The sequence below is a fragment of the Pongo abelii genome, chromosome 2 (genome assembly GCF_028885655.2).
Source record: "Pongo abelii isolate AG06213 chromosome 2, NHGRI_mPonAbe1-v2.0_pri, whole genome shotgun sequence".
Lineage (NCBI taxonomy): Eukaryota > Metazoa > Chordata > Mammalia > Primates > Hominidae > Pongo > Pongo abelii.
In genome coordinates this window covers 132,010,575-132,027,659 of record NC_085928.1, presented here as the reverse complement: position 1 = coordinate 132,027,659, position 17,085 = coordinate 132,010,575, and the positions used below count along the sequence as shown (strand labels likewise).

General features: G+C 35.7%; 1 long non-coding RNA gene across 2 annotated transcripts in view; it reads right to left on the bottom strand.

The window, feature by feature from the left end:
• Window positions 1–16,187, bottom strand: part of LOC129058614 (uncharacterized) — a 128,141-nt gene extending 111,954 nt beyond the window's left edge. For both annotated transcript variants that reach the window (XR_008523850.1, XR_008523849.1), the window contains exons 1-3: window positions 16,073–16,187; window positions 10,057–10,179; window positions 7,091–7,181 (exon numbers count right to left, since the gene is read on the bottom strand). This is a non-coding gene — a long non-coding RNA (uncharacterized LOC129058614). The remainder of the gene's footprint in view (window positions 1–7,090; window positions 7,182–10,056; window positions 10,180–16,072) is intronic.
• Between the last annotated feature and the right edge of the window lie 898 nt (window positions 16,188–17,085).

The following is a 17,085-nucleotide window of genomic DNA, read 5'->3' as shown; positions in this document are numbered from 1 at the left end:
GATTACTAGACAGAGACCCTTGTTCCTTTCCCGTACTTTCTCCCAAACAAACGGAGTTTGTCTCTTTGTTCTGAGCCACCTAGATCTGGGAGTTTAGTGACACAAGTGCCCTGTGCACACCACTGAGACTGTGTTGGGTCAGACTAGACACCAGTACAGCACTGGATCTTGTCCAAGTCCTGCCACAACCATTCTCTGGTTACTGCCTATGTTTGCTCAAGGGCCTGGGGCTCTGCAATCATCGTATGGTAAAGCCACCCAGGCCTATGTCCTTCCCTTCAGGGTGCCAAGTTTTCCTAGGCCCCATGCAGGTCCAGAGGTGCCATCCAGGAGTCAGCAACTAGAGTGAAAAACCTTAGAAATCCCCCTGGCATTCCACTGTATTGTGGCTGAGCTAGCACTAAACCACAAGATGCTGTCCTTCCCACTCTTCCCTCCCCTTTCCAAAGGAAGAGGAGTTTCACCCATAGCCACTTCCACCACAGGTCACAAGAAGTACTGCCAGACGACCACTAATGTTCCCTTAAGGCTCTTAAGTCAGCTTGTGGTGAATGCTGCCTGACCTGGGACTCACCTTCAGGGCAGTGGCTCCTCTTTGGCCTAGGGCAGGTCCAGAAATGCTATCCAAGGACCAAACCCAAGAATTGAGAACCTCAAGAGCCCATCTGATGCTCTACCTTCCTGTGGCTGAGCTGGTACCTAAGGTACGAGACAAAGCCCCCTTTTCTTTTACCCCACTTTTCTCAAGCAGTAGTCTTGCCTTATAGCCACCACAGCTATAAATGTGCTGAGTCTCACCTGAAGCCATCAAGTCTCAGAGTCTCACCTAAGGCCCTCGACATAGTACCCGGTTATCGGGGTGGACTTTAAAACCATTCCGTTATGTCCTTATAAGAGATAACAAAAGACACACAGAAATAGGGAGGAAAAAAAGTGATGTGAAAATAGAGACAGAGACTACAGTGCTGCATCTATACGCCAAGGAATGCCAAGGATTGCTAACAGCCACCAGAAGCTAGAAGAGAGGCATGGAGTGGTTCTTCTTCAGTGCCTCCAGAAAAAAACAATCTTGCTGACAGTTTGATTTTTGACTTCTGACCTCCTGAATTGTGAAAGACTAAATTTCTGTTAGCTTAAGCCACCAAGCTGTGATAATTTGTCATGGAAATTGCAGAAAACTAATGTATAAAGAATATTAGAAAACAGTCTGAAATTAATGAAAATGACAAAATGTATGAAGTACAGCTAAAACAGTCATTACAAGGAAATATATTATTATAAAAGCCTATACTTTTTTAAAAGTGAAGAAAGTTCTCAAATCAACTATCTAATTTTCTACCTTAAGATCCTGGAAAAAGAAGAGTATGCAAAAAAGAGAGAGGGAAATGCAAAGCAAATAGGAGAAAAGAAATAATAAGAACTAGAATGAAAATTAATTAAATAGAGAATAGACAAACTGAGAAAAATCAATGAAACTAAAATTGGTTCTTTTAAAATAATAACAGTGCTGAAAAACTTTCAGCAAGACTAATGAGAAAGACAGAGAGAGAGAGAGAGAAAGAGCATATTCAAATGACTAGAATAATAAAGTAAAAAGGGGATATTACCATCAATTTTACAGAAATATACAGGATCATAAAGAAATACCATAACCAACTGCATGCTAATAAGTTAAACAACTTTGATGAAATGGACAAATTCCTAAAGGAGACAAACTACCAAAACTGACTCAAGAAAAAGTAACAATCTGAACAGACTTGTAGTAAGTAAAAAGATTAAATAAGTAACCAAAAATACTTCCTACAAAGCAAAGTTCAGGCCAAGAAGACTTCACCGATGAATTCTAACAAAAATTCAAATAATTAACACCAATCCTTCAGAAACACTTCCAAAAAAAAAAAAATACAAGAGGAGGGAACATTTTCCAACTTTATTCTGAGGTCAGTATTACCTGATACCCAACCCAGAAAAAGGCATCACAAGAAAAGAAAGATACACACCAATGTCTCCTATAAACAGATATATTTAAGAAGTCTCAACCAAATACCACAAATCAAATACAAAAACTTATCAAGAGGATCTCACATTATGACCATGAGAGATTTCTCCCAAGAATGCAAAGTTAAGGTAACAACCAATAATCAATTTATGTAATACATGACGTCAATAGAATACATGACAAAGATGTTATCATCCCAATAGACAACAAAAGTATTTGACAAACTTCAACACTCATGTATGATTTTTTAAAAATTCAACAAAGTAAGAATAGAAGGCAATTACTTTAACTTTACTAATGACATCTATTAAGAAAATGCACAGCTAGCATCATATTTAATGATGAAAGACTGAATGTTTCCCCCCAAGATTAGAAATGATACAGGATGTCTGTTATTGCAACTTCTATTCAGCATTGTACTAGAGGTTCTATTCAGGGCAATTAGGCAAGGAAATAAAATAAAGAACATCCAGATTGGAAAGGAAGACCTACAACTATCGCTATTGCTCTTGATACTGAAAATCTAAATATAGAAACCTAGGAAAAGATAATTCTATGGAATCTACTAAAAAACTATTATAACTAATTAAGAAGCTCAGCAAGTTTGCAGGATATAAGATTACCATATAAAAATGAACTGATTGTCTATACGATAAAAATAAGCAAAGTGAAATCAAAATTAAGAAAATAATTCTACTTAACAATAGCATCAAGAAGAATAAAATAATTAGAAATAAATTTAACAAAAGAATAATACTCCTGTGAAAACTACAAAATACTTTTGAAATAAATTTTAAAAGACATAAATAACTGGGAGGACATTCCACATTCATGGATCAAAAAACTTTTTTAAGATGTCAATAATCCCCAAATTTATCTACAGACACAATGCAATTCTTATCAAAATCCCAGTTGGCTTCTTTCCGGAAATTGTCAAACTGATATCTGACAATTTATATGAAAATTCAAGGGATGCAGGATAGCCTAAACAATCTTGAAGAAAAAGAATAAAGTTATTTGCCTCCATTTAAGCCACAATGCATTTTCCATTCCTTCTTAAAATATTGCAGTTTAGATTAATAGACACAATTTTACAGATTTAGATCACTCAGAACATCCTAAACAGGAAACCTCAAAGTAAATCATGTCCAAACACATCATAATCAAACTGCTGAAAACCAAGTCAGCCAGAAAACAGGCAGAGAAAATAACACATTACATAAAAAGGAACAATTCAAATGACTAAAGATTGCTCAAGAGATACCAGAAAACAATTGCATCAGTTTTCTATTCCTATATAACAAATTGCCACAAATTTGTGACTTAACACAAATGTATCATCTTACACTTCTGTAGCTAAAGGTCCAACACAGCTAACTAGGCTAAAATCAAAGTGTTTTCAGGGCTGTATTTCTTTTTTGGAGGCTTTAAGGGGAAATCTCTTTTCTTGTATTTTTTAGCCTCTACAGATTGCCCACATATTTGGGATCATGGCTCCTTTCCTCCAGTTTCGAAGCCAGCAAAAATGCATCTCTCTGCCGTTCTTCTGTGGTCACATCTCCCTCTAATCACAGCTGGAAAAGATTGTTTGCTTTGAGGGAGGCATGTGATTTGATTTGAGCCCACCTGGATAATCCAGGATAATCTTTCCATCTCACTGTCCACTTAATCACATCTGCAAAGTCTCTTTGCCCAACGAAGTAACATTCACAGGTTCCAGGGATTAGAACATGAACCTTTTTGAGGGACCATAATTCTGCCTATTGCAACAAGGAAATACCAGTTTTAAAGTACAGAAAAACCTGTCTCAAGAGAATGAGAAGATAAGCCACAGACTTGGAGAAAGTATTGGCAAAGGACATATCTGATAAAGGACTTCTATCCAAAATGTATTTTTTAAACTCTTAAAATTTAACAAAAGGAAAATAAAAAATCATATTAAAAATGGGCAAAAGATCTGAACACCTGCATCACCAATGAAAAGAATATGTGCAGATGTTCAATGTCATGTCATAAAGAAACTGAATTAAAACAATAACATACCATTAAATCCCTATTAGAATAGCCAAAATCCAAAACACTGACAACACTAAATACTGGCAAGGATGTGGAACAACAGTAACTCATTCATTTCTAGTGGAAATACAAAATGGAATGGCCAATTTAGAGGATAATTTGGCAGTTTCTTATAAAACTACCATAGGATCCAGCAATTGCACTTCTTAGCATTTACCCAAAGGAGTGTAAAATTTTGTCCACACCAAAACTTGCACATGGATGTTTATAGCAGCTTTATTCATAATTACCAAAACTTGAAAGCAACCAAAATGTCCATCAGTAGGTGAAAGAATGAGTAAACTGTATCACCTCCAGGCAGTGAAATATTATTCAGCACTAAAAAGAAATGAGTCATCAAGTCATGAAAGGAGATGGAGGAATGCATGTTACTAAGTGAAAGAAGCCAATCTTAAAAGGTTACATACCTTATGATTACAACTATACGACATTCAGAAAAATAGAAAACTATGGAAACAGTAAAAAGGTGAGTTGTGGCCAGGAATTGGGAGAGGGAGGGGTGAACGGGCCGAGCACAAAGGATTTTTAGGGCAATTAAATTACCATTATAATACTATAGTGATAGATACATGACATTATAAATTTGCCCAAGCCCATAGAATGTACAAGACCAAGAATGAACTCTAATGTAACCTAGAGGCTTTGTATGATAATGATGTGTCAATATAGGTTTATCAATTTTAATGAATTTGCCACTGTGGTGTGAGATGTTGCTAGTGGGGAGGCTGTGAGTGTGTAGGAGAGATCACATGTGGGAACTCTATTTTCTGCTCAATTTCTCTGTGAACTTAAGCCTCCTCTAAAAAATAAAGTCTATTAAGAAAAATCTGTCAACCCAGAATTGTATATTTAGGAAAAATTTCCTCAGGAATGATGAAAATATAATAAAAGCAATATAGCTTGAAAAGAAAGAAATAAAATTGACTCTATTTGCAAATGACATGATTGTTTACATAGAAAATCTCGAGAAAGCTAAAATAAACTCTTGTAACTAATAAATGAGTTTTCACATGATAAAAGCGCAATATACAAACACCAATTACATGTCTATACACCATCGATGAATAAATTAAAAGTGAAATTTTAAAAATACAACTTACAATAGCTACAAAAATATAATATATATTTTCAAGTTTAACAAAATATGTGGGGGATCTGTATGTTGAAAACTATAAAATGCTGATTAGAATTTGTTGTGGATATTGACAAGTTGATTCTAAAATTTATATACAAAAGCAAAGAAAGTAGAAGCCAAAATAAATTTTTTAATGTATAAAAATGTTATAGGATTTCCTCTACTTGATTTCAAGACTTACTATAAAGCTACAGAACTCAAAAAGATGTCACATTGGTAAAAGAATAGACACAGAAATAACTGAAACAGACTAGAGGGTCCAGAAATAAGCCCACACAAATACGGTCAAATAATTTTCATCAAAGGTGCAAAGTCAGTTCAGAGAAAAAGCAGTCTTTTCAACAACAACAACAAAAAAACTACTGGCATAATTGGGCATCTATATATCCCACACCTTATAAAAAAATTACTCAAAATACATTATAGATTGAAATATAAAACATAAAAATATAAAACTTTAGGGAAAAATAGGTTTTCATGACACTGGCTTCGAAAAAGATTCTGAGATACAACATCAAATGCACAATCCATAAAAGAAAAAAACTAATAAATTGGATGTCATCAAAATTAAAAACTTTCATTCTGTGAAAGGCACATCTAAAAGAGTGAAAAGAAAAGCTACAGAGAAAAGATTTGCAAATCTGACAAAGAATATGCTAACAGAATATATAAAGAACTCTCAAAACTCAGTAATTTTAAAGAACAGTAAAAAGTAGGCAAAATGATTAACCAACATCTCACCAAAGAAGATGTACAAGTGAAAAATAAGCATATGAAAAGATGCCCAACACTACACCTGCATTAAGGAAGTGCTAATTGAATCCACAATGAGATACCACTTCACAACTATTAAAATAGCTAGGGAAAAAAAACTGACAATACCAAAGGCTGGTGAGAAATCAGAACTGGGATTCTCATACATTCCTGGAGAAATATAAAATTTTACAGCCACATTGAAACACAGTTTAACAATTTCTTATAACATTAGACAAATAATTGCCATATAATTTAACAATCTCACTGCTCGGTATTTACCCTAGAAAAAATAAAATATTATGTTCACACAAAAACCTGTGTGAATATTTATACCAACATTTTGCACAGTCACCCCAAACTGAAAGCAATACAAATGTCTGTCAGCAGAGAAATGGATGAACTATTGTACATCCATACAATGGAATACAACTCAGCAATAAAAGAAACAAGCTATCACATAGAACAGCACAGTTGAATCTCAAAAATGCATTATGCCAAGCAAAAGAAGCCAGATTCCTAAGGGCGTATGCTTTATTATTCCATCTATGTGACGTTCTAGAAAAGGCAAAACCGTAGGGATGGGGAACAAACCAGTGGTGTCTAGGGTTTGGGAGTAAGCGGCACTACAAGGGAATTATGTGAGGTGATGGAACTGTTCTGCATCCTAACTATGTGGTAGTAGTTACACAACTCTATAAATTGTCAAAACTCGTAGAATTGTACATCAATAAAAGTATATTTTAATGTATGTAAATAAAAAATAAACATTGGCAAAAAAGAGACCACGAATGGCTTTTCTTCAATAAGTTTGCAGTTGTATCATAATAGGTTGGTGCAAAAACATTTGAGACATTTATTTATTTCATTGCAATAATGCAACATAATTTTTTTTTCTGAGACAGAGTCTTGCTCTATCGCCCAGGCTGGAGTGCAGTGGCGCGATCTCAGCTCACTGCAAGCTCCGTCTCCCGGGTTCAAGCAATTCTCTGCCTCAGCCTCCCGAGTAGCTGGGATTACAGGTGCCCACCACATCACCTGGCTAATTTTTTGTATTTTTAGTAGACACGGGGTTTCACCATCTTGGCCAGGCTGATCTTGAACTCCTGACCTTGTGATCCACTCACCTCGGCCTCCCAAAGTGCTGGGATTACAGGTGTGAGGCACTCCGCCCGGCCAATGCAACATAATTTTACTGGGCTCCTATGATTTTGATTCCTATTAAACAAATGTCAAAATGTCATCTGTTTCTACCAGTTGTGTGCTGTAAATATACACACATAATGTATACCAGTACACATACTTACATACGCACACACACACACCACACACACACACACACACACACACAAATTCCCTAATGTTATCTACATGGTACTATACAATCTGGTTCTTACCTCTCTAGTCTCATCTTTTGCCATGCTTTATTTACTTAAGTAAGGTATTCACTTCATAGCATACTGTATTCCGTGCTGCTCCATTGAAATTTCAGTTTCTTAAGGACCACTTCTTAGTTAAGTAATCCCCTTTTTTTTTTTTTTTTTTTTTTTTTTTTTGCTGTACTCTGTGTCTTTTCTTTAGGGGCTCATTACAAGTGTAATTAATTACAATTGTTGTGATTATTTCTTGGATGCTTCTCTCCCTTCTCCACTTATTCAATGTTAGATCTATGATGGTAGAGACTGTTTGTGCTGGGAACTAACACAAAGCCTGGCTAATGATAGATAATCAAAACTCCGTTAAATAAATGGATAAATGACAAATTGATTCAATACTTATCTCATAGGCTCTTTTGTCTGCAGTTCACTGATGATGAAAATGTTTTATTTATGGGGGCCAAAAGCAAGTTAAAAAAATTTTAAGTGAAATACAGATGCCTAATCTCAAAAATGGCACCATATACACCAGGGGTGCTGTGACTCTCTGGGTTCAGAACCTTCTTGTACTCTTAAAAATTATGAAAGACTTCAAATAACTTTCATGTGGGCTATATCTATCACTATTTAATTGAAAATTAAACTGATAATTTTATTTTTATATATTCTATTAAAGGTAAAACCATATGTGTTAACATAAATAACATTATTTTAAAATATATAGTGAAAAGTGACATTGCTTTAAATTTTTGTAAATTCCTTTAATGTCTGGTTTGATAGAAGACACCTGGATTCTCTACCTGCTTCTGTGGTCATTGTGTTGTTACAAATCCATTATACACATGAGTGAATGAGAACAATAAAGATAAATAATGGATGTCTTAGAAACATTATGAAAATAATTTTGTTTCACAGACTCTCAAAAAGATCCTAAATCACATTTTGAAAATCACTGATTCAAACAAATCCAAGAAAATGCTTCACGTAGAAAAATATATATATTTTATAATGGAAATATCACTGTCTATTGACTGAGTACATATTTATACCCAAATGGTAATTTGAAATGAAAATAACATTTAAGCTAAACTCATTACATTAATTTTTTTCCTTAACTTTTTCCTTAGAAGGCAAAAGCAACGTGGCAACTTCTCTTTAGAAGCAACTAATCCACCAACGATTTCCAACTGTGATGAAACAAATTAAGGCAGTGGTTCACAAAACTGACTAGAAATTAGTGTCACCTGTAAAGCTGTTAAAACTGCAACAGTCCCAGAACAGAACTACTAACTCAGAAGAGGTGGGGTGAAATGCTGAAACACTGGAATTATTTTAAAGCTTTCCAGAGCATTCTAAAGAGCAGCCAAGCACTGAGAATCACTGTTTTAGTGATTCAAAGGCCACAACTCCTAGATTATCTCATTCCTTCCTAGTGCCTCTCTTTTCTTATAAGAAGCCACAAGCAGGAACAAAAAATCTGTCCAGCAGCAACCCCCTACCCTTCATGAGTTATGGCAAAATATGTATTTTGCTTAAGACTTGCCTGTATCTTGGTAGTTTATGTCCAGTTTTATTGTTTTAAGTTGGTAGCTTTTACTCCTTATATTATGGATTTTAGGCAGAGCCAAATTCATAGGCATGTGAACTGCACTTGCACAGTGCCTCACACTCAGAAGGGCCCTGCCCATGGTTTATGGCTCTGCTGCTGCCATTTTACAATTATTAAGACTTGTTTAACAGGAGGCCCTGCATTATCATTTTTCACTGAGCCCTACAAATTGTGTAGCTGGTTGTAATTCCAGGCTAATTCATAAATTACAAAGATTTGAAAAAGAGCAACCTGACATAATTTTTATAAGACAGACCTACAGTGGGCCTGTGATATAAAAAGAGATTTACAATATATCCCCCCACATTCTAATCCCTAGATCTCACTCTTCCTTTCTTTAAATACCTCAAGCCACAATTCATAACCTCTTTTCTACCACAACTCTTCCCCATGGCCTAGGTTCTTCTTGCTGATAAGAATTATAAGAAGGATTATGACTGGAGGTTCCCAGCGAAAAGCAAGTAACACATCCAAATTAGGATACTTCGAGATGGGCTTACAAACATGTGCACAGGGTTTAAGAAAACTGGAAGGTGCTAGAGAACTATCCCAGAGTTGAGCCAATGACCTCTGGTGTTGGAAGGAAAGAGTCACATATAAGAGACTACTTTGAGTAAAGCATTGAGCTTTAGTCAAAAAATTCAGCCAGCAAGAGGCAACTTCAGCCAGAAGAATAAGTACTCAGACCTCATTCTTCCCCCTGCTGCTGATCTGCCAGCCATGACTACCTATTGGTCAAACCCAACCAGAAAGTGGAGGGCAAAGAAGACCATACATTGAAGCCTTACAAGGTGATTGCATGGGGCAGAACAAGATTGAAAAGTGGATCTTGAGATGAAGAGTGAAATTACATGTCACAGTCAACCCCTTTTTCCTCTAAACATTCATTATTGCCCCTTATCCAGGTGAAAAGTTCCTGCCCCCAACACAGGAAATGTTTGGAGTCCCATTGATAAATGTACCATAGGGTGATGTCAATTCAGTCATACTCCCATCTGAAATCTTGTATGCTAGTCAATACTGAGGTTCTCCATATAGAGGTAAGAAGCAAAAGTAAAAAATAATTAGGTAACATAAATCTTAGCTGCTTTAATTGTTACTTCCGTACCCGTTTCATAAGACTTAAGTTTGTATTTACAGCATTCTTCTTCTACTGCACAAACTTCATTCCCACGGGAAATGTCAGTGGTCTTATCCTTATTAGGTTGGCACAATTTTCTATCAGCCAGGACTGTTGGAAAAGGAAATATCAAAGGCACTTCAGTGAATTCCCTGGATCCCAGATATAATCATCCTTGCCCCTACCATGGAAGAGAAATCCAATTTCTCTCTGATAATTGGAATCTATTTCCCCTGCCAATACAATGATGCTATTCTCTGCCTGTTGATTCAATGGCAGAAAAAGCCCAGTGTGCACAGGACATCAGTTATAGCCTCCAATCCATGGGAACTATAACTGTGTTACCTGAGGAAAGCATTCCACCCTTGAGCATGAGGACCTACCTCCAAATTCTTTCTGAGCCCAGGAGCCCAGCAAAGAGAAAACAGAAATTCTTATAATGGATTATTAAGTGTAATAATGAAAGACGTTATTCCCACCACCACCCAGTGGTTTCTGACCCATGCATTCTGACTACAAGGGAAAGGGCATGACAAATGTATACACAAGTATATGTGTATGTGTATATGTGTATGTTAATGCATATGTAAGTGTGTTTCTATATATGCATTTCCAATTATCTTTCTTCTTATCTAATTTAGGTAAAGAATCTTGATAAAAGGATCTTATAAAGACTTTAGTAAATACTGTATTTGCTAATTGTGTATGTTTTGTATGCGTGTTGTGTGTGAGAGAGAGACAAATGAAGAACCCAAGTTCATCAAGCCCACTTAAGATTAATGGATTTACTTAAAGATTTTTAATGTAATGAGTTCACAAATTTTTATGTCCAAAACACTGCACAAGCAATAATAGGTTTTATAAATTCTATTATATAGAGAGAAGGAAAAAATGAGTAAATTGAGCAAGGAAAATGAAAATACAACAATGAATGCAAAGACTCTATGAAATTATTACAAGTTTATTACCATTTTAAATAGAATAAATTTATCAAGTTACTAAGGTAATAAGACTGTCTGTCATATCAGCTTTGGACTTGTATGTCTACAAAAGCCCAAAATTGACATACATTTCTTTCTTTCATATTAAATATTTAGTTATTTACAGAGAGAATGATGATTAAAAGATACTTAAGCCCCTTTTCTCCACTTTCGTACTAAATTTTGCCAAATTTGCTTCCTTTATGGCCTTTACCCTTATGTCGTACTTTGCATATCAGCCTAGTTTTAGTACATTTTAATGATAATGTCTGGTTATAAAAAGGAACACTAAGAAATCTGTTAAATGTTATGTTCCAAGAATAGTATCTCCTATGGCAAGCAAATGGACAGAAATATATTGGGCTCTAAATTGTAATTTCACTTCTATTTGGCCAATGAAATGTGAGAAACAGGGAAAGCAATATCTGAGATGGTTTTCTTATTCATATATTAATTTAACCAACATATTTCTTACACACATTTTAACTCTTCATTGTGGAAAATAAAAAACATGCAAAAGTAGAGAATAGTATAAGCCTCTCTTCTTCCCACAATGTACCCATAACCCAGCTCCAGAAATATAGCACACATGGCTGATCCTGCTTCCACTCTACCCCAACCCACTTCTTACCCACTCTCCCCTCACTGGATTATTTCAAACCAAGTCACATCATGTGACCTACTAATTTGATGTATATTTAATCTAAATTAATACATTTAATCTAATACTTTGGTATAAGCTCTAAAAATAGGTATCCTTTTAGTTTTTATAACAGCATAGCTATGAAACATTATCATTTACATTCAAAACACTCAATAATTTCTTAATATTAGTGTACATATTTCCTTTAGTATTTCATGAGTGATTTTTTTTCTTAACTTGATTTGTCAGGATCCAAACAAGGTCCACCCATTGCTTCTGGCTGATATAATTCAAGTCTCATTTAATTTGTAAATATTCTCTTTCTTTTTTTTGTGGGGGGGTACATGTGACAAATTAATACATTTATATAATTTGTAAAGATGAAATCAGTGTAACTGGAATATCTATCAACTGAAATATTTGTCTTTTTTATGCTAGAAACATTCTTATTACTTTTTCTTCTTCTCTTTTTCTTCCTCTCTCCTTTTTTTTATATTTCTTTTTTCTTTTGCTATTTATTTGTTAAAGAAATCAGGTCATTTGTCCTATAACAGTTTTTCTCAATTTGGATTTTGGTGGATGCAATCCCATGGTGTTATTTAACAAGCTCCTTTCTTTCATGCATTTGCTATAAACCGATAGTTAAATCTAAAGCCGTGATTGGATTCAGTTTTAATATTTGGGGCATAGATGCTTTGTAGGTGGTATTGTATGCTTCCATCAGGAGACCTATAATATTTGACTGTCGATTTTTTATGTTAATTTAACCAGTAGGTGTATCATGAAACATCCATACAAAACAGTGGTTTCCTATTTCTTTCATTCCATCTTCATTTATTAGAAGAATTAATCTCACATTAACTATTTGGTAATGCAAAGACACAGTTCCTACTATGAAGAAGGAACCCTATTTCTTCTCATAGGGAATGGTATTTAGGGAATACAACCTCTGCAAGGAGTGCTTTTTGCTAATGGGTTGGTAATTATTTCTAGACCTTTTCAGTGGACAGACTTAGGAAATACATATCTTTTTTTAAAAGATATGTATTAAATAAAATACAGAGTTTATTATGAGTTTATACTGATATTTTCAATTCAAATTTAGGTTTGCAGAGTTACTTCACTTTTTAATTTTATATGTGTATCTCTTTTTTCTAATGTTGCAAGACTTTGTTTCTAACGACATTAACATAATTACCTTTTGCTTCTGGAAGCTGAGCCTAGAGCCTACATCTCCAGCTCTTCTGGTGATTTTGTAAAGCTCTTAATATCCTCTTTTAAATTCCTCTCTGTAAACCATTTGGGGTGGTTTCTTTTGTCTGCGACTGAATCCTGACAGTATAACCTGTGCAGGCAGCAATGAAGGGGCTTTGCATTGTCAGTGCAGTATCTGTGCGGCCACTCAGGGTTAAACCAACTGACGCAAGTGATTCTCTAGTGAGAGAATTGTTGTTAATGTATTAAACAGAGATTGTGATCACTCAGTCTTTGTCATCTCTGTGAAAATCCAAATTTATCAAAATTTGTGCTTCTGTTTTTCAAAAACAGTCCTTCTCTCTTTTTATCCCTTTTCCCTAAATCAGACCCTGGGGGATATATTAGGTCAGGCCCTCCACAAGTAATACAGGGTCTTCTCTTAACTGTGGATCCTGGTCATTTTAGTGAAGTTGTTCAGAGACCATTCCATCCCCACTGCAGAGGGGATGAATGAGAATTCTTGGTAGTGAATGCACATGGGCTAGAAGAATTGGAAAGCTGGAATGAGTTTGTTGCTTCAGGGGCCTTGAGGACTATACCGGGCTGGGGCTTTGGATAAGGGACAAGTCAAATGAGTAGGACATTGTTGTAACTTTCCAAGGTGTCTTCATCCTTAGAGCTAACCTTTCCAGCTGAGTTATCTGGGAGATGTGTCTTCATGTCAGAGTAAACAACTGAGGTATTCTGGGATGGAAAGAAGATAGAAGAACTTATCCTCTAGAAATGTCCTGGAGGTATTGGCTTCTCCTTTTTTACCCAACTGAATAGTCAGGATCTCAGAATATACCAAGTCTCCCCCTGCACCCTTCAGAATGCATCGTACTATAAAACATCTACAGCTCCACCACGGCAGGGCAGCGCAGATGGAATGAGAGAACTTCCTGGACCAACAGTGGGAGGGCTCCTGGTTTCATCTCCCCAGAAACCATCTCCTGAAGAAAGTGGGGCCAATGGAGTGAGCACAAGATGGCAGGCTCCATCTCAGACCCAGAAAAGTCTTTGATTTCCACCAGCACCAGGAAACAGTGCTGAAACAGCAGGGCCACAGCCAGAAACAGCAGGGTCACAGCCAGAAGAGGAATGCTGAGCAGCCCCACCGTGCCTCTTGCGGCAATAAGGCCATCTCTGTTGCCTGGAGTCTCCAAGGAAAAATAACCTGTGTGAGCCTCAGCAGAGAGGTACAGAACTTGGAATTGCCTTTTCCTTAGCTTTGTTGGGTCCTGAGCCACGGGAAAGGAGGAAGCTAAGGGCCTAGGACTCATGAGGACATACTGGTCCAGGTTATGGCCTAATTTAACCAATATTTTTGGGTGCCTTATATGCGCCATCCACTATGGCAGATAAAGTGTGCACTGTAGGGAGCAATAAGGATGAGCAGGGTTAATAAATAAAGCAAGACGTAGTCCTAGACCTCAAGAGACATAAAACCTAGTATGAAGGATTCAACATATACCTGATAAATGACTAATTACAAGTACATGACTGGTAATTTCAGAGGAATAATATGCTATTGGAGTTCAAAATAGGAGGAAGTCACCTTTGTTTGTGGATTTAAGGAAACCCACCTTTGGGGAGGAATTTGTCTCTGAGGACAAAAAGTACCTGGTAGCTGAAAAATGGACTATGAATGAAGAGATTGATGAGGCAGAAATATTGATTTAAAAGCCATTTGCTTTGAATTACTAGATAAAACTAACAGTGTATAAAATCACCCATGGAAAATATATGAAGATAAAAAAGAAGAAGATTAAATTGCCCAAGCCTTAACTTGGAAGATATGGACATTTGTTGGTGGGGGGTGGGGAGGGTGTCACTCAGGATTAAATGATTAAGTGAAGGGAACTGAGAAAGAAAGATTTAAAGATAATTAAAATAATATCCTATTATGAAAGTAAAAGTCAAAGAGAATTCAACTGGTAAACCCCAACTTAGTGCCTTTAAATGTTCTGGATCCTCTAAATTCCTTTCCACTTTGCTGTTAATCTCACACTCTCTTTTATCATGATGATTTCCTACCTTCTAGGTCTATTTCTCTTTGGCTGTACACCTACTTCTTAAACCTGACTTGTTATTCAGCTCAGTGTTTTTGATGATTCCAGCATCTGCAACACACTTATTAGGCAATTGGCACACACATAGAAAATCAATTTTAGATTATTTTTAAAACCCTTTTAGAAACAATAGAGCAATATTGTGAGCTAATACTATCACTAATAATAGTTTAATGTGATGAAGAGTAAGTTTTTTTCAGCAAATTTTTCAAAGCAATTGTGTATGATGTAATTCTGAATAGCTTAGAGTATAGATCAGATTTTATATCCAGGAAGTTTCAATTTATTTTCTTGCTCTTTATATTTGCTAAACATGAAACTTCAAATTTACGTACATGATCATCAATGGCAACAACAGCCCAAACATGGGCTTATAAATGATGGAAAGATCTCTGCATAACACACAACTTTAAGAGCGCCATCATGTGCTAAGTTAATGAATATAGCATACCTCCAAATAGAAAAATTGCCTGTTTCAACTTGTAAAATAATGTAGACTGGTTTCTAGTTTCTGTTCTGCTTGCGTACAGCTTTAGAAGGTTTTTCTAAGTTGTAATCTATAACAAGCTTTAGATATTTTTTGTAAATGTGACTAATATATTATTTTGTTTCTCCAATGAGAAATGAAAGTCATAAAATACAAGACAGTGTCAACTCTTAACTATCAAATCATGTTAGTTGTTGGTATCACAATGTGATTATTACAAATTCTGACTTTTTTTAGGTCTTCTAAATAGTGACATTACATAAAAGTAACATGGTTTAAAACATTACCATTTTTATGAAAAAATTTTAAATCATTTTAAAAAGTCATGTTTTTGAAAACTTATGCCTACACAGAAACTTGCACCTGAATGTTTATAGCAGGCTTATTCATAATTGCCAAAACCTGGACACATAAATTGCCAAGATGTCCTTCAGTAGGTGAATGGATAAATAAACTGTGGTACATCCAGACAATGGAATATCACTCAGTACTAAAGAGAAATTAGCCATCTTGTCATGAAAAGACATGTAGGAAAGTTAAATGCATATTAATAAATAAAAGAAGCCAATAAGGAAAAGCTACATACCATGTGATTTCAACTATATGACATTCTGGAAAAGGCAAAACTATGGAGACAGTAAAAAGATGAGTGGTTGTCGGGGATTAGAGGGAAGGGAGGAATGAATAGACAGAGCACAGAGGGATTTTATAGCAGTGAAACTGTATGATATCATAATGGTGAATATACATCACTATACATTTGTCGAAACCCCATAGAATGTGCAACACCAACAGTGAACCCTCATCTTAACTAAGGAATTTGGGTGATAGTGATGTGTCAATGTAGATTCATTGATTGGAACAAATTACCACTATAGTATGGGATGTTGATAGTTGGGGAGGCTGTGGGGTTGTGAAGGAGCAGGTATATGGGAACTCTGAATTTTCTACTCAGTTTTGGTGTGAACCTAAAACTGCTATATAAAAAAAAAAAGTCTATTTAAAACAAACAAATGAAACCTCATGTGTGCTATTTTCCTCTCTGATATGGTTTACTCTCTGACCCCACCCAAATCTCATGTTGAATTTTGATCCCCAATGTTGGAGATGGGGCCTGGTGGAATGTGATTGGATCACGGAGGTGGTTTCTAGTGGTTGAGGATCATCCCCCTAATTCTGTCTTGTGATAGGGTTCTCATGAGATCTGGTTGTTTAAAAGTGTATGACACCTCCCCTCTCTCTCCTCCTTTTGCTCTGGCCATGTAAGAACACTTGAGCCCAAGTGTTTGAGACCAGCCTAGGATACACGGTGAGACTCCTCATCTCTAATAAATAAATAAATAAATATCTTTTAAAAAAGAAGTGTTCTGTAAATATCTATTAAGTTCATTTGGCCTACAGTGCAGATTAAGTCTGATATTTCTTTGTTAAATATCTGTCAGGATGATTTGTCCAATGCTGAAAGTGCAGTATTGAAGTCTCCACATGTTATTTTACTACAGTCTATCTCTGTCTAAATTTCGCTTTAACAATATTTGCTTTATTAATCTGGGTACTCCAGTATTGGGTGCATATATATTTAAAATTGTTATATCCTCC